At 43.1% G+C, this 18605-nt stretch overlaps 1 long non-coding RNA gene across 2 annotated transcripts; it reads right to left on the bottom strand.

Annotated features, from left to right (window-relative positions):
- Positions 1 to 284: 284 nt before the first annotated feature.
- On the bottom strand, positions 285 to 11793 carry LOC126065059 (uncharacterized). Of its 2 annotated transcripts, XR_007514716.1 has the most exons (4): positions 11598 to 11793; positions 9156 to 9271; positions 6867 to 8359; positions 285 to 1272 (listed from the first exon to the last, which is right to left on the bottom strand). It is a non-coding gene; the product is annotated as an uncharacterized LOC126065059 (long non-coding RNA). The 2 variants fall into 2 exon arrangements; XR_007514715.1 differs by lacking the exon at positions 285 to 1272 and having other exon boundaries at positions 6493 to 8359.
- Between the last annotated feature and the right edge of the window lie 6812 nt (positions 11794 to 18605).

The following is an 18605-nucleotide window of genomic DNA, read 5'->3' as shown; positions in this document are numbered from 1 at the left end:
GTCGCCCAGGAAGTTGTTTTCCAAATTTCTTGGCATAAATGAGTGAGTACTTCCATCGCTGCATCCGTTTGTTGAAACGTATCAATCCAAGAAGCTGGACTATATGAAGAAGAACGGAGCATGAAGGCTGGAGGAAGACTCATTAACAACTTGCCATATGTAGATGACACAACCTTGCTTGCTTGAAAGCAAAGAGGATTTGAAGCACTTACTGACGAAGATCAAAGACAGCCTTCAGTATGGATTGCATTTCAACATAAAGAAAACAAAAATCCTCACAACTGGACAAATAAGCAACATCATGATAAATGGAGAAAATATTGAAGTTGTCAAGGATTTCATTTCACTTGGATCCACAGTCAACACCCATGGAAGCAACAGTCAAGAAATCAAATGACACATTGCATTGGGCAAATCTGCCACAAGAAACCACTTTAAAGTGTTCAAAGGCAAAGATGTCACCTTGAGGACTAAAGTGCGCCTGACCCAAGCCATGGTATTTTCTTTCCTTAATTTTTTTTACTCTATTTTAGATTAAGGTTTATGGAGTGAACTAGTTTCTCATTAGACAATTAGTACACATATTGTTTTGTGACATTGGTTGCTAACCCCGGGACATGTCACAAGCCATGGTATTTTCAGTCTCCTCGTATGCGTGCCAAAGCTGGACAATGAATAAGGAAAACCAAAGAATTGATACCTTTCAACTATGGTTTTGGAAAAGAATACTGAATATACCACGGACTGCCAGAAGAATAAACAAATCTGTCTTGGAAGAAGAACAGCCAGAATGCTCCTTAGAAGTAATGATGGTGAGACTCGTATACTTTGGACATGTTATCAGGAGGGACCACTCCCTGGAGAGGGACATCATGCTTGCTAAAGCAGACGGTCAGCAAAAAAGAGGAAGACCCTTGATGAGATGGACTGACACAGCAGCTGCAACACTTTTGTCTTAGGCTGGGTTCTCTAGAGAAGCAAAACCAGTAAAGCACACGAATATAAAGAGAGAGAGATTTATATCAAGGAAACGGCTCACAAAGTTGTAGAGGCTGGAACGTCCCAAGTCTGTAGATCAGGATTGAGGCTTCTCCTTATTCACGTAGCCATGGGGGCTGGTGAACCCAAGATCAGCAGGTCAAAGAGCAGGGCTCTTGCTCACAGGCTGAGAAGACTGAAGAATCCCAAGATTAGCAGGCAAGACCACCAGGTAAGCTGCTAGCTCAAGTCCCAAGAACAGGAGGTCAGACAAACAGGAGCCAGCTGCAGGATCTAGAGTAAGCAAAAGCCCATGAGCCTTGCCAGAATGTCCACTTACACTTGATGCAGGCCTCATGGCCAAGGAAACTCCCTTCCAACTGATTGGCTACTCACAGCAGATCCCATCACGGAGGTAATCACATTACATAAAATCTCATCATGGAAGTGATCACAACATCATATGACTGCCAAACCACTTAGAATCATGGCCCACCCAAGTTGACAACACAACCTTAATCATCACAAATGGGTTCGAGCATAATGATTGTGAGGATGGCACCGGACTGGGCAGTGCTTCGTTTTGTTGTACATGTAGTTGCTAAGGGTTAGAACTGACTCGATGTCACCTAACAACAACAACCCAAGAACGAAGTATCTTTTACGTCCTGTAGTAGAGCATCTTCAATTCTTTTCATTTGGGGTCCTGCACAATTTTCGTGAATTTTTCCCTAGGTTTTGCATGCATTTTGTTGTTATTGTGAATGGGATCTTTTTTCTGTTACATTTTCTAATTATCATCATTAGTTTAAAAAGAAGACATTGACTCCTGAGTACTTGTTTTATAACTGGCCAACCTATGGACCTCCCTTATTGTTATTAATATCAGTTATTAACTAGTATGATGATACATGTACTTACATCATCCACAAAAAGGGGCTGTTCTTTCCCTGTGTTTATAAGTCTGGCTTCCCTTTCCTAATTACAATGACTAACATTTCCCAAACAATGTTAAGTAATCTCACTTTTATTTTCTAAATTTCATTCACACTTAGCAGATGCAACAGCTGTGCAGCCTTCTGCTCTCAAGCATTATTTTTCTGACCTAAAAGATAAAGAGTGGAGCCTGTACACAGTTAGGTATATTTCTCACAGCAGTTTGTAATTAATTAAAAATTAATGACACAACAATACTGAAAAACGTAAAAGGAAGAAAGCAAATCACTCCTCATTCCCGCCACTCTAACAAGTCAACTGTTCGCACTTTCTGCTGCTCCTTTCCCGTATAATTTTTACTTAATTGTGATCATGGCTTAGCAAATCTCAGTTTAAAGGTTGAAAGTATTTCCTGGAGTTAACAGACTAACTCCAAGACCCAGACAGTCATGGTATACATATTGGCCTCCCCACCAAAAATGGGGGTTAGAATTCAACCATAAAGAGGTACAAAGTACTGAAACATGCTGCGACATGGATGAACCTTGAAAACATTATACTGAGTGAAATAAGTCAGACACAAAAGGACAAATACTCTATAATCCCACTTAAAAGAAAAGACTAAAATAGGCAAATGCATAGAGACCAAAGTTTATTAGAAGTTACCAGGATCTAGGACGAAGGAGTATGCGGAGTTATTGCTGAAAGAGCAATGAGTTTCTGTTGGGGTGATGAAAAACTTTTGGAAATGGATGGTGGTAATGGTAGCACAACATGGGGAATGTAATTAATGTCATTGAATTGTACACTTAAAATGGTTAAGATGGTACACTTGTTGTTATATATATTTTACCGCAAAAAAATTTTTTTTTTAATAAGGATTAGAAGAATTGATAACAGGAAAGAAATGTGGTGACAGGCTCCCAGGATCAATGAGAGCTAAGGAGAAAAGTAAGGAAAAGAAATTGGAAATGATGGCTGGCCCCATTTTTCCTCACAGTCCCCAAAAGATGACAAGGCTGGCAAGGAAAAGAATAACAAGTCTAGTTTGCAGGTTGGTAGCATGGGTGTGATTGATCCAGACAACTGAGCAGCTAGAAAGATCAGAAAGCCGGGTTCCAGTTCTGCCCTTGCCATTGACTAGCTGTGTGACCTTGGACTAATCAACTCAACATCTGTAAAAAGAGCAAGCTGAGTTCCCAAGGACCCTTCCAGCCCTAATTTCCCATGATCTATTTCTCTGGAAGAACCGGACAACTGGGATGGGGCATTGGGCCATCAGAGCAAGAAAACCAAGATTTCAGGCTCTACAAGATTATCAAATCTCACCATCTTTGTGTTGGAAAGGACTGTAGGAGTGACCTCACATAAATTCCCACCCTGGCAGGAATCCCCTCCATAACACCCTTGACAGCTTCTTTGAATTATTCCAGTAAAAAGAAATTTGCTATCTCATAAAGCATTTTTTTTTTAGCAGTTTAATGGTTAGCAAATTCTCTGTTGAGTTTTGACAAAATCTGTTCCAACTTAATATCCAAATATTGAAATAAGGCCTGTCCTCCATAATAACACAGAATAAAGTGCTTCTCTCTAGCACATAACCAACTTTTCTTTGACATTTTGTAAGTTCAGTGGTCTTCAGTGAGTTTTAGTAATATGTCTAAAGAATGCCTGTATAATCTGGCATTGTGTCACACAGATTCAGATAGAAAAAAATGTCAATTTAATCATAGGTTATGCCAAAAAAATTCCATTGCAGTTGTTTTCTACTTGTAAAAACAATCTTTAAAACAGTGGGTAAACTCTCAGAGTACGTGAAAGGAAAACAGGTAAGTTTGCAATGCAGTTCTGTTACCATTCTAAGAAACAAGGAAGGGAAAAAATGAGCAAGAAATGGCTAAGTAATGTATATGTTTTCTATTGCTACTGTAACAAATTATCAAACTATTAGAGGCTTAAAACAATGCAAATTTATTACCTTACAGTCTGGTAGATAAGAAGTCTACCCCAGCTCTCCCTGGGCTAAAACCAAGGTGTCAGTAGGGCTGCAGCCCTTACTGGAAGTTCCAGGGAAGAACTCGTTTCCTTGCCTTTTACAGCTTCTAATATCTTCAAAGCCAGTAACGTCATATCTCTCTGACTGTTCTTCCATATTCACGTCTCCCTCTGACTCTCTCCCCTGCCTCCCGCTTCCACTTTTAGGGGCCCTTGTGATTCGTGGCACAGTAGTTACGCGCTCGCCTGCTAACCTAACGGTCAACGGTTTGAACCTACCAGCCTCTCCACAGAAGAAAGATGTTGCAGTCTGCTTCCATAAAGATTACAGCCTTGGAAACCCCATGGGCCAGTTCTCTTCTATCCTGTAGGGTCACTATGGCCCGGGATCAACTCGATGACAATGAGTTTGGTTTGGTTTTTGATTACACTGGGCCCATCAGGATAATCCAGAATAATCACACTATTTTAAGGTCAGTTCATCTGACCCCTGATTCTTGGGACTTGAACTAGCAGCTTACTTTTGGTCTTGTCTGCCAATCTTGGGATTCATTGATTTTCCCAGGCTGTGAGCGAGAGCCCTGCTCTCTGACCTGCCGATCTTGAGTTCATCAGCCCCTGCAGCTATGTGAATCAGGAGAAGCCTCTATCCTGATCCACAGACTTGGGATGTTACAGCCTCTACAACCTCGTGAGCCATTTCCTTGGTATAAATCTCTCTGTATATGTATTTATATGCTTTACTGGTTTTGCTTCTCTAGAGAACCCAGCCTAAGATACCGTGCAACCTAATACATTCACAGGTTCTGGGGATTGGGATGTGGACATCTTTGGGGGACTGTTATTCTGCCTACACAAGTACTTGTCTCAATTGCAAATACTTGACAAAAAGATGTAATTAGAGAAAGACAAGCAAGTACACACCAACTTTGGCACGATTTCAGGTGGACATCTGGTCACTTTCAGAAGTACTCATGGTTGTTGTTACCAGCTAGCTCTTATCTCTAGTGTCTCACTTCAAAGCTTACAGTTTTCTTTGCTTTAAAACCACTTTTATCACTAACACCCCTCTTAGCTTATCAGTCTGAGAAACGATGTTGTGAGGGGTTGCTCTTCATAAAGAGCAGGCTGGTTTTCTAGGGGTAAATGGGCAAGATTTGAAAGAAATAGAAGAAGAGGGAATTTAAAAGTCTGCATTTAGTGATCCCACTTACATGAAGTAACCAGAATAGGCAAATTCATAGACAGAGGAAGGAGGTTAGGGGTTCGGGACAGGGGGAAAGGGGAGTCATTACTTAGCAGGCACTGAATTTCTGTTTGGGGTGATGAAAAAGTTTTATAAATAAATACTGGTGATAGTAGCACAACAAGGTGAATATAATTAATGCCACTAAACTGTACACAAAAAAAAGAGTTAAAATGGCCAATTTTATGTTATATACATTTTATCGAAGTTACATTTTTTAAAGTGTACATTTGAGAAAGGATGGAAGTAATGGAGGGATAAACAAAGCAAGACACAGGAGAATCAGGAAGACCAACAGGAGCCTGGTACTACCAAGGGGGAGGAAAGGACGTGGGGATTACAGATGGATCAGCCTGTGGCCCACCCACCAGGCACTCCCAGGAGCATAGAATAAACATGCTGTAAGTGATCTCAGGTTAGACAAAAAGTTTTAAATAGGACACAGAAAGCATAAACTATAAAAGAAAAAATCGATAAATCGAATTGATCAAATAAAATTTTGCTATTCAGATGACACTACTAAGAAAATGAAAAGGCAAGTCACAGAGAATATTTGCAAAATATATATCTGACAAAGAACTTGTTTCTAGAGTATATAAAAATCTCTTGTGACTCAATAATAAGAAAACAAACAACCTAATTTTTAAAAACGGGCTAATGATTTGACAATTCATCAAAGAAGATATACAGTTGGCATACAAGCGCATGAGAACATCATTGGCCATCAGAGAAATACAAATTAAACCACAATGAGATATACCTACGTGATCACTAGAATGGTTAAAGTTAAAAAGACACACAGTGCCAAGTCTTGGCAAAGATGTGGAGCAACTGAACCTCTCATACACAGCTGGTGGGAATACAAAATGGTACAGCCACTTTGGAAAATATTTTGGCAGTTTCTTAAGAAGTTAAACATAAACTGACCACATGGTCCAGCAATTCCATTCCTAGGTATTTACCCAGAAGAATGAAAACACACGTCTACATTATGTAAACAAATGCTTAAACCAAAACCAAACCCATGGCCATTGAGTTGATTCTGACTCATAGCGACCGTATAGGACAGAGTAGAACTGCCCCACAGGGTTTCCAAGGTTGTAGTCTTTGTGAAAGCACATTGATTCACCCTTCTCCTGCAGAGTGGCTAGTAGGTTCGAACCACCAACCTTTTACCAGCAGCTGAGTGCTTTAACCACTGTGCCACCAGGGATCCTCTAAAATACTTATGGCAGCTTTATTCATAATCTCCAAAAACTAGAAGCAATTCAAATGTTCATCAACTGGTGAATGGATAAACAATATGTGATATATCCACACAAAGGAATACTATTCAGCAATAAAAGGAATGAACTACTGGTACATGGAACAATATGTCTGAATCTTAAAAGCATTATATTAAATTTAAGAGGTGAGACACAAAATAATTTATATACATTATATACAAACACATCCCTGGTGGTGCAAATTGTTAACATCCTCAGCTGCTAACTGAAAAACCAAAACCACAGTGATTGAAAGCAGACTGATAGTTGCCAGGAGGCCTGGGGTAGATGGAAGGGGTTAACTGCAAAGGGCCATGAGGGAACTTTTGGGGATGGTGGAGATATTCGACATCATGATTGCAATGGTAACATAACTATACACATCTGTCAAAATTCATCAAGTTGTACACTTAAAATTAACGAATTTTATAGTATGTAAATGATACCTCAGCAAAGCTGACTCCCCATAACAGCATCGGCACATGCAACCAATAGGAGTCTGTAAGCAAGGGCATGTCCACATACACAGGCACCGGGAGGCCACCAGTGGGGAAGTGAGATTTCAATTTCATTTTGCCAGAGGATTCCTCTAAATAGAAGTGAGTGAAAGCAAAACATTCTGAGAATTTTCAGAGTTTTCCTGATGCTTTCCATCATCCCCATGCTCCCGGCCCCACCGTGGCACACCTCCCACTCATTGGCTGAGGCTCTCAGTTTCTCTTCTTATTAGCGGGGTCTGACCACATGCTCACAAGGGTTTGGTTCTTAGCTGCCATGTCAGGATGTACTTTCCAAACTGTGTTCCCCAATAGGCATCCCAGACCCATAGCCTCAGCCATCTTGTGTATACACACAAGAACCCCATCCCTCATCTTTTGTTTCCTGATTAAATCTGGCTGAAATTCACATCATGGGCACTCCTGAAGAAGAAGGGTCCTATGTGAGTAATGCCCACTATGGGGTGACACATGTGGAAGGGAGAGGAAACATCACTACCAGACACACCGCTCCAATCTCGCTTCCAGAAGATCACCACCCACCGTTGGAAATAGCTCGGGGTGCTGGCACCATCCTTATGACTGGTCATCCCCAACGAGTGGTGCTGCCCCTATTACCCACCAAGAGGAGACTATTGTCTTCACTCCACAAGTACAGGCTGAATGACAATTTTCAGGGTCTTTGTTCTTCCCCACAAATGCCTACACCCATCCAGTCCTGACTTGTGGATTTCCTTGAACGCCCAGACCTGCCTCTCCCCTTATTGATTGCTCCTACCCCAACTTCCTTTCCTCACTGCCATGGTGGTCAGGTCCTTGTATTCCACCTAGAAAGTCTAGCAAAGCAGAAACCTGCCTACATGTTTGTGCTCACCTACCACAGACCCCGTGAAGAGCTGGAAGGTAGGCCACCATAGGACTGAGCCCTCTGTGCTGAGTTAGTGGACATGCACTAACCAGGCAGACACTGGGTGAGCTGTCGCCAGGGCCACCGGGAGCCCTAGTGAAGAGAGGGCTAAAGCACCAGACAGAACTTTCACAGCACCGTTAGAGAAACATGTCCACCTGTGACTATCTAAAGAGTGGCAATGTAGGGTATAAAATCATTTGTGTTAAGGGGAAAGTGACTGATGGACCCTTTCCTGTTTGGATAAGGGGAAATCGAAAAGGATTCTTCGTGGAGAAGGAAAGACTCAGACAGAGAGCCCAGAGCCTGAATACCAACGTTTCCTAAAGGCTGACGGGCCACATCATGCACTTTGCAGCTCAGGGAAAAAATGGAGTTCTGTCCCCTGGAGAAATTCTGAGTCCCATGAGTGTTGTTCCCGTAGGGCTCATTCGGAGATAAAGGTCCCCTCAAACTCCAGGCCTCAGCCAGTCCTTCCAGTTCCATCAGGGCTTCTCCACTTCAGCACCGTTGACATTGGAAGCTGCAACATTCTCTGTTGGAAGGGGTGGGGTGGAGGGGGAGGCTGTCCTGTGTCCTGGGCATTGTAGGACATTTAGCAGCATCTCTGGCCTTTACTCACTAAAAAAAAGCTGCCAGTAATAACCCTCCTCCCCCACGGTGACAACTAAAAATACCCCCAGACATGGCCCTGGGGGGCGGAATCACTGCTCATTGATAATCTCTGAGTTACATGTCTTCCTTCTGGTTCAGTTTCCTTTGAAGCTCTTTCCCGTCACTCCCTTCTCCCTCCACTCCCCAACCTTCACCCTGCCCCAAACCTCAGTGGCCTATTTAGCACTGGTCTGTAGCAGACAAGTTCTTTTTCAGAGGTGGAAGACTCTCTCAGCAGGGGACAGAGGCAGGAGCCTGCCGCATGAGATGACCCGATGTAGAGTCCTGATGATGGGCCTGGTGGTCTCTAAAATGACTGTGTGCTGTTGTCCTGGGGGGTGGGAATGAGTCAGGCAGGGGGCACTGTTGACCTGCCACTGCCTCAGCTCAAGCCTCAGCTGGGAAATCTTCCAGGTTGAGGACACCTGCTCTTCTCATGGATCCCCCTCTGAAAGGTCCCAGGAGCAAAAGCCCAAAGCACCAGAAATCCCTAGGAAGGGCTTTTTCTGACCATCTTTAAATACCAGAGCAGTAGGATGCAAATGAGACTGATAAGAAAGGAAACTGGGTATCAGGCAGCACTTCCCATCAGCGGGACCTCCCCTAGCAGGAAACTGGGGAGTCCCTTGGGTGGCCTGAGTCACAGCCATGGCCTTAAAAGGCACTCGAGAACATACCTGTCAGAAGCAATCCGCAGCAGACAGAAACTGGGCTTACTGGTCTCCCAGGCTGGGCTTCCCCACTGCTTGTCATCAGAGGGCAGACAGACCACACATAGTCAGGTCCACTCCGTCTGTGTAGGAAACAACTTCTGGGCTGATTAACTATCCTGTGCTGCTGCGTTCCTGCCCCAGCCCATCCATTTACAACCGGCCTGGAAGTTTCCTGAGGACTTGAACTTCCATGAGCCCCCATCTGCTAAGCTCTTAGACACTCACGCAATTGCCATGAGTATAACGATAATAGGACTTTGCCTTAGAGGTCAAGGTTGTGTGTAGTATGGAATATTACTCAGCCATAAAGAGACATGAAGTTCTGGCACATGCTATGACATGGAAGAACCTTGAAAGCATTATGCTGAGTGAAATAAGTCATACACAAAAGGACACATATTGTATGATTCCGCTATATGAAATGTAAGAATAGGAAAATGCATAAAAACCAAAGTTCGTCAGTGGTTACCGGGAGTTGGTGGGCCCAATGGGGTGTGCTTAAAGGGCACCGAGTTTTTGTTAAGAGTGTTGAGAAAATCTGGAAACCGTGGTGATGGTTGAACAATATGGTGACTGTAGTTAACGTCACTAAATTGTACACTTAAAAATGGTTGAAATGCTTTGTTACGTATATTTTGCCACAATACAAATTTAAAAATACCACGTGTAGTAAGTTCTCTGTTCAAACACTATTCTCTAGTAGGGGAATCAGGCCTGCGGCAGGGCTGGGGCAAAGGTCCTGGGTCTTTCCTTGTTCACTCCCCACCTGCCTTTCACCTCCTTCCTGCCACATGTTGCCTGAGCTGAGATTTAAACAAAGGTGGCCTTGAAGGAAGGTGCATTGCAGATGAGATTTCTAAATTAACGCCTGGTGCAGTTTATCTGGGTTCTGATGAGAATGTTCTGAGCTAGTGTCTGTACATGAGCTCCTTGCCCATCTCCAAAGCAACCACCATCCCTCAGCAGTGGGCCGTCCCACCCATTCTGCAGAAAAGGAAGGGAACATTTTCCCACAGAGTCTCACCCAGTGAACAAACTCCAGTTCTGGTTACATGCCACCCTGGCTCTCTCCACACTGGTTCCCAGTAGCTGAGCACCACAGAGAAGGACACATAACTGTGCTGGCTGACCTCTTTTTCATCATGACCTTGACCTCAGGGTTTCCTGCTGCAGCCACCTGCACATCTCTCTAGTGCTTTCCCACTCCCCTAGACACTCTCATACATTCTTCTCACTCCTTAAGCCCCCAACACCTCCTTGTTCTTGTTCCTGGTTCACCAAGAAAATAGAAGCAACCAGAAGAGAAGGCCCACAGGCTCTCTAAGGACAAAGCTGAGGAACTCAGTAGCCCCTTGGTTGGAGTCAAGAGGTCACCAGGAGGCAGGGCTCACTGAGAGGCTGGTGACATGCCTGGAAGCAGGGCCTTCACAAAGCCTTGCTTTCTGGCAGCCCCACAGAGACCGGCGCCTGCCCACAGCATAGTGTCCCATAAAGTCTGGTGTACGAGCTGCCTCTGAGCACACCAGGAAGCCCCTGATGCTAGAATAGTGTGTCAGTATTTTTTACTCTTTTATTGGATTAATACATGGCCTGCAAGTGGGAAGAAAGGATGAAAGGAGAGAATTTTTCATTCTGAGGATAATTTAGCCAAGACTCCTTTCCAGGTTCTAGGAATACAGTGGAGAGCAAGAAGATGAAGTCTGTAGGACAATAGGGGAGACAGACATGAAACAAATGGATATAGGATTAAAGATTGTGCAGATACCACAAAGGAAAGGAACAAGGTAGGGGAGGGATAAGAAGAAAAAGGAGGAGAAGGATGAGGAAGAAGATGAGAAGGACAAGGAGGAAAAGAAGAAGAAGAAGGGAGAGAGAAAGACATGAGAGAGAGATGTGGAACAGAGATGAGAAAGGCAGGAATATGAATAATGATGGGACGCAGGGGACAAGATGCCAAGATGATTTCTATTGTGCCTGCAACTTAAATGATTAACACTAACTTAATGACTAATGCCAACTCTATGCATGCTTACAAAGGCAAGACAGATGGGTAGGTTGGAGCTTTATCCTCCGCTGCACCTCTGTGGACCAGCACAAGCATTGTAGTGACTCATTGACAGTAGTATATAAGATGCCAAGGCTGTATTTTCTTTAGTGCCATAAACAAAAGACCCCGGGATCCCCATTCCAAGCAAATGAATACTTCTGAAAACAGTGAACCCAGCTCACTGGTACCCCAGCCCCCCAGTGGTTGGGTCATTCTATTTTTTGTGCTCCTTCTCCAAACTCTTAACTTCCCCATTGTAGAATCTCATTTGTTGACCTCCCACTCCAGGATTATTTCTAGAAGTATTTGGACTCTTAGTTCTGAAAGTTTCTTTCTTTAGGTAAGTATTTAATTCGTACCTTTGGGAATCACACACAAGCTAGAACTGCTTCCTTTTAGCATTTGACTTCCAAATTATAGCTGCCATTGAGGGCATGAAGTCTCAGTCTCTTCACATAAATGTATGCTTGTTGTGAAATCGAGTATAAAGGGATGTTCAAAAAATAGCTTCTTGAACAGGGCTTCCTTCCTGTGGCCAATTTCATGTAGACGTGTTACAACTGAGGGAAAAAAAATGAGAGGTTAAAAAAAAATACATGAAATTTGCTGAAAAAGACTTTTCTTATAAAATCTTCTCCCTTCCGCTTAGGGAGAAAATGAACAAGCAGATTCCCATCAGTTTCCCAAATTTATGAAGGTAAAGAAAACCTCACTTCAGCAAGCGTTCTGTATCTAAGCCAGCAACCCACTGCCGAGCGCAGGGATGAAAATCACTCTGAGGGCTGATAATGCCAAACTCCAAAAAAAACTCCAGGCACTCACCGTTAGCTACCTTCGTGTCTATCTGTCCAGCCTGTGAACACTTCTCTGACCTCAAAAAGATATAATGACATCTGTACTGTACCAATCTGAGATTTGGGTAGATCTTCTATTGCATTTAATTGTTTTATTCCTGAATACAGCCTTTAAAATCTTCAGTGTAGACCCACAATGATGAACTTCTCTCAGTCTTTGAAATGCCTGTTCCATCATCACTCTTCAATGATGGTTTAACTGGATTTAGATTCTAATTTGACAGTTATTTTCATGCATCTCTTTGACAATATTATTCTACTGTCTTCTGGCTTCCAGAGCTGCTGTTCAGAGGCCCACCATCAGATTAATCAGCCTTCTTCTGTGGACATCTCTGCTCCCTAGCTGCTTTTAAGATAGTTCCTTTGTCTTTGGTGTTTTGCAGTTTTACTAGCCCCTATTGCCGTGGAGTTGATCCTGATTCATAGCGACACTATAGGACAGTGTAGAACTTCCCCATAGGGTTTCTAAGGAGTGGCTGATTGGATTCAAAATCCCAACCTTTCAGTTAGCAGCCGAGCTCTTAACCACTGTGCCAAGGTGTCACCTTGAAGACTAAAGTGCGCCTGACCCAAGCAATGGTGTTTTCAATCAGCTCATATGCGTGGGAAAGCTGGACAATGAATAAGGAAGACTGAAGAAGAATTGACACTTTGAATTGTGGTGTTGGCAAAGAATATTGAATATTCCATCGTGTGCCGAAAGAATGAACAAATCTGTTTTGGAAAAAGTACAAACAGAATGCTCCTTAGAAGCAGGGATGGCAAGGCTACATCTCACAAACTTTTCACATGTTATCAGGAAGAATCAGTCCCTGGAGAAGGATATCATGCTTGGTAAAGTAGCGGGTCTTCAAAAAAGAGGAAGGCCCTCAACAAGATGAATTGGCATAGTAGCTGCAACAACAGACTCAAGCATAACAATGATTGTGAGGATGGTGCAAGACTACAAGGCAGTGTTTCGTTCTGTTGTACACAGGCTTGCTACGAGTCGGAACCAACTCAACAGCATCCAACAACAACAGTTTTACTACACCGTGGACTTATTTTTATTTATTTTGTTTTGTACTTCCTGAACTGAAAATTCCTATCTTTCATCATTTCTGAACGTTCTCTGCGCATTCTCTCTTTCAGTATTGCTTCTCCTCCATTCTCTCTCCCCTCTCCCCCTGCAACTCCTAGGAAGTGTATGCTGGACTCCAAGACTCTTAAAATTCTTTCTAGTAGTATTTTCCACTGAGTTTTTAATTTCAATTACTACCTGTTTTATTTCTGGAATTATGCTTGTTTATTGTCTTATATTTTAGATTATTTCACACACTGAATTATTTAAACATACTTACATTAGAGTCTGTCGGGTACTCTATGTAACGTTCTTAGGAGTCTAATCCTGCAGTTTGTTATGTCTACGATTGATTAGTTATGATTAGGGGGATACCTTCTGCATTAAAGTTTTCCAGTAGAATTAGTGGGATCTAAACTTTCTTACCATTCCCGTGTTGTGAATAGAACAACTTTTTGTTGTTTTTAGTTGCCATTGAGTCAATTCTAATTCATGGAGACCTCATGTGTGTATATGGTAGCTATATATTAAAAAGGAGTCCCTGGGTAGTGTAAATGGTTAATATCCTCAGCTACTAACCAAAAGGTTGAAAGTTCAAGTCCACCCAGGGCTTCCTCAGAAGAAAGGCCTGGCAATTTACATCTGAAAAAAACCATCCATTGAAAACCCTGTGGAATACATTTCTACTCTGACACACGTGAGGTTTCCATGAGTTGGAATCAACTCAACAGCAACTGGTTTTAACATTGAAAAACAGGATAATTTTAATGAGAAAATTATCTCCTTCAGTCTAGTCTAATGTAGTCATGTCCCAGATGAAGAACGCAAAGGAAGATTATTAAACAACCTACATTGCAGACCCTAAATTCAAGTGATAGAATAAATTTGAACAATCATCTAGTCTAGGGAACAGACAGATAGTAAATATTTTAGGCTTTGCAGGCCATAAGGTCTCTGTCACAACTCCTTGACTATGTGTGAAAGCACCCATATATGATATGTCAGTGAGTGAAAAAACATGGCTATATTCCACTTCATTTAAGAAAACAAGCGTCAGGCTGGATTTGACCTAAGGGCCTTAGTTTGCCAAGTCCTGAGTAGTCTGATGTCTCACTCAAAACAGGAACACTTTCCAGAGAATTCCTGGAAGCCCATTGAAATACTTTCAGTGTTGGGGAGCACACTCCTTTAAAAAAGACTATGGTTATTAGGGATATTACTAACAATAGAAATGACACCAACATCCATGTCTCTGAAATGATCCTTTTTCAAATTTTAGTAACTAATCGAGGGCACTGACAATGCCACTGGGAGGGGAATGTTTAGGAAACCTGGGGATACTTCTATGAAAGAATTAGATACATACATTATTTCTACAAGTCCCCTAGGAGGCCTGGTCCAGCTACATATTATAGGTGAGAAAATGGAGAATTAAGGAGGTTAAGTGACATGCCCGCAGTCACGTGGCTGATTTGTGGCAGAGCTGGTTTCCTGCCTCCTCGTCCAATGTTTATTTCACTCCACCAATTTAGCAGAATTTCTTAGCCAAAGAACAGTACCAGTGGTGACATGGTAATGAGGTAGGGAATATGTGTGACAGCCAGGTGAGGGTTGTAGTGGAGAGAGAGAAAAAGAGGGGGAAGAATCAAAGTCCCTGGCCTCGAGCTTGTTTTCAGATTACTCATCGGTAGAGGGATTTAAGAAACATCACCTGACCCATCAGTCAATTAGCATCTGACAACTTGAAAAGTACCAGTGTCAGTGCTAGGGAAAAGATGATTTTAAAAATTCCCAGCTTAACCTCAATTCCCCAAAGTCTCATCTCTCAGTGGTTGCAAACCAGGCTAAACTGACACCTAGACTAAGACTTTTTCAGCTCAACAGCCTTTAATCTGCATATCTGTAGGACTTTGCCCTCCCTTTGGGGTAGTTTGCTCCTCCCCAACTCCCCTGAATGGAGCACTGGTGGTGCAATGATTGAAGCCCATGGCTGCTAACCAAAAGGCTGGCGATTGAAACCCACCAGTTGCTCCACGGGAGAAAGATGTGGCAGTCTGCCTCTGTAAAGATTTACAGCCTTGGAAACTTCATGGGGTAATTCTACTCTGTCCTACAGGGTCGCTATGAGTTGGAATCAACTCGATGGCAGTGGTTAATCCCCCTGACAGCCCCAGTTGATACCTTATAGACCCACCTTATACCGACAGAGTGGGTGTGAAGTAGTACCCCTTTGTGGTTTGGGTTTGCAGTCCCCAATTCATCCTTTCCTATATTCACAGGCATAGTGCTCTGTCTTCTCTGAAATACTTGCTCATGCCTTTTGCCCTCTCTTTTAACTGGTTTGTAGTCTTGGTTATCTAGTGCTGCTGTAACAGAAATAACCCAAGTGGATGGCTTTAACAAATAGAAATTAACTTTCTCAAAATTTAGGAGGCTAGAAGTCCAAATTCAGCGCCGACCCTAGGGGAAGGCTTTCTCTCTCTGTTGGCTCTGGAGGAAGGTCCTTGTCTCTTCAGCCTCTGCTTCGTGGTTCCTTGGAGATCTCCATGTGTCTTGGCATCTATTTCCACCCCCCCCGCCCCCACCATCACTGCTTGCTTATTTGCTTGTTTAATCTCTTTTATATCTCAAAAGAGATTCACTCAAGATACACACTACACTAATCCTACCTCATTAACATAACAAAGACAACCCATTTCCAAATGGGACTATAACCCCAGGCACAGAGGTTAGGATTTACAACACATATTTGGGCGGGGGGAGAGGGAGGAGACATAATTCAATCCATAACAATTGTTTACATTTTTCTTGCTACTTTATAGGAGTTCTTTATATATTCTTGATGCTAAATCTTTGTGTATATTAAGAATATCTCCCCCCAGTGTATAACTTCTCTTTTCCCTTCCTTTTAGGTTCTTTTGATGAACCGAGGTTCTTTATTTTAATACACTCAAACTTATCCATCTTTTCAGGTGTCTTGTTTGGAAATCTTCCCTACTCCAGGTTTTACCACAGTAATGCTGCCTTGCAAAGAACCTCAACATCCCAGTGACTTCAATACAAACATTTGATTTTCTTGCTCACAAGCCCGCGTATTGGCAAGGGTAGTCCAGCATAAGTCTAGGGGTTGGGTTTAGGACTGGTTCAAGAGTCTCTCCCACTGGGATGGTTGGCTACCTGGGGCACACTCTTCTCACAGTGGGTGGTTAGAAGCTATAAAAATGGTGGCATGGTGGAGGCATCTGACCTTCTCTAACTTCACAAGAGGGAAGGAGAAACAAGATCAACAGCCCAAGGCTAATTTCCAGGAAGCGGAGGTCAGACATGCCTCCTTTCTCCAAACTTTTAACCAATTCTGAAACCAGCCATCCTTCCCATGACATTCTCTACTTCTCTGCTGGGTTTAATAATTCTTTGCAATGGCCTCACAGAACTCACAGACCATAATCACAGTTATGTGATTTATTAGGTAAGTAGCAGTTTACAATTCATCATCAGAAACGACTTAGGATACAGTTCTTCAATCAAGGCAGCCTCTCCTCAGCTGTGCCTGCTGGCAGGTCTCTCTCTAGCCCTTGGCCCGGCCTCTGTCCTGCTTGGACAAGTGTTACAAAGTTCTTTAGCTCTGCCAGTAAGTGCCCAGGGGCACCCCGCTCTGCCAGGAAGCCTCAGCCTGAAGGCGCTCAGCTCTCTCACTCCATGGGTCAGCAAGCCTAGCTCTGCTGACAAGTGCCCAGAAACACCTCACTCTCCTGCCCAAAGGTGCTCAGCTCTCTCGCTAGATTGGCAAGCTGAGCTTCACTAACAAGTCCTGCAGGCAACCGACTCTGCCAACAAGCCTACTGCCTGAAGGCACTCAGCTTTCTCACTCCACAGGCCAGGAAATCCACTGTACTGTTTCCTGCCAGTCTCCTAGTTCTACTGCCTCTGCTGCTTCCGTTTCTCTACTGCTGTTTCTCACTGTCTTATACCATCTCTGGTGTTAAACCTCTCTCTCTCTCTCTCTCTCTCTACCTCCCTGTCTCCTGGGTCTACGAGGCTGTCAGCACGGGATCCCGGGTCCAAAGGGCATGCTCCACTCCTGGCTCTTCTTTCTTGGTGGTAGTGAGGGTCCCTCTTTCTGCTTCTGGGATGGTTCATTTTAAGCCTAACAGGATGGCAAAGCTGACTAATCCCCTTGTAGGATTCCATACACCTTATTTGCATGGTCCTACCCGCACAAGGAAAACCCTGGTGGTGTAGTGGTTAAGTACTACAGCTGCTAACCAAGAGGTGGGCAGTTCAAATCCACCAGGTGCTCCTCGGAGACTCTATGGGGCAGTTCTACTCTGTCCTATAGGGTCGCTATAGGGTCGCTATGAGTTGGAATTGACTTGACGGCACTGGGTTTGGTTTTGTTTGGTTACCCCCACAAGGGTGCCATGCACCTTATTTGCATTATTAGCAAGCTGTCCAATCCCCTTGGTGGGCCGCAAGCACCTTATTTGAATAGTTCCACCCAATCATTTGGTGGGAGTTACAAGACCATGGCAAGAAAGGCTATATAAAAGCAATCCATCACGCCGCAGAAACACTAGACACCAAGACAAATCATGACCTCTGATTTTTGTCATTTCTGCCAATATTCCATGGGCAAAAGCAAGTATCATGGCCAACCTCAAAGCCAATGAAGTGGGGACATGTACTTTGTCTACTCTGCTGGGAGGTATTGCAAACCTACATGGCAAACATATACACGTGTAATTCTGTGACAGAAGGGGGAGAAGAACTGGAACTATGATCCAATCAACCATACCCAAATCTTCTACTAAAATGTTTACAGTTTTGGTTCTGAAAATCATTGTGTATATGGTGTGAGGTAGGAAGTTAATTTCATCTTTTTCCATTTGGTTATGCATTTTCCAGCTCCATTTGTTGGACAGTGCCTCCTTTTCCTGCTGATCTGTCTTGACAAAGTCCCAATCATGCATAAGTCTGTTTCTGATCTCTCTGTTCTGTTCCATTTATCAATTTCTATCCCTGCAAAAATTCTATACTATTTTAGTTATTATAGCTTTGAAATAAGAAGTGATTCATAGATGAGCAAGACTACCTCCCTACTCTACTTCTTCAGAAATAGCCTAAGGGAGCAAGGGAGACAAGTGTTGGAGTTCAGGTCTTGCCAAGGGTAGGGAACCCTAGTAAGTCACACCCCTTTTGGGATGGGACCCTGAAGGGCTGAAACCTACAAGTAAAAGGTGACAAGAAACAATGCATCCTTCACACGGAACAACTAAGATATTCTTAGAAAAGAAAAAAAGGAAGGGAAGATTTTCTTTACTAGCTGTCAAGACTTAATAATGCTTTCCAGCTACCATTACTAAATATTTGGATCAAAGATTCTATAGAAGAACTCTGATCAAAAGGGGGAAAATTCAGAACAGAATTTCAAGCTGTCATGGAATCCAGGCTTT

This window comes from Elephas maximus, chromosome 21, assembly GCF_024166365.1.
Source record: "Elephas maximus indicus isolate mEleMax1 chromosome 21, mEleMax1 primary haplotype, whole genome shotgun sequence".
Taxonomy (NCBI): domain Eukaryota; kingdom Metazoa; phylum Chordata; class Mammalia; order Proboscidea; family Elephantidae; genus Elephas; species Elephas maximus.
The sequence above is the reverse complement of the archived record's forward strand: the minus strand, read 5'-3'. Positions and strand labels throughout refer to the sequence as shown.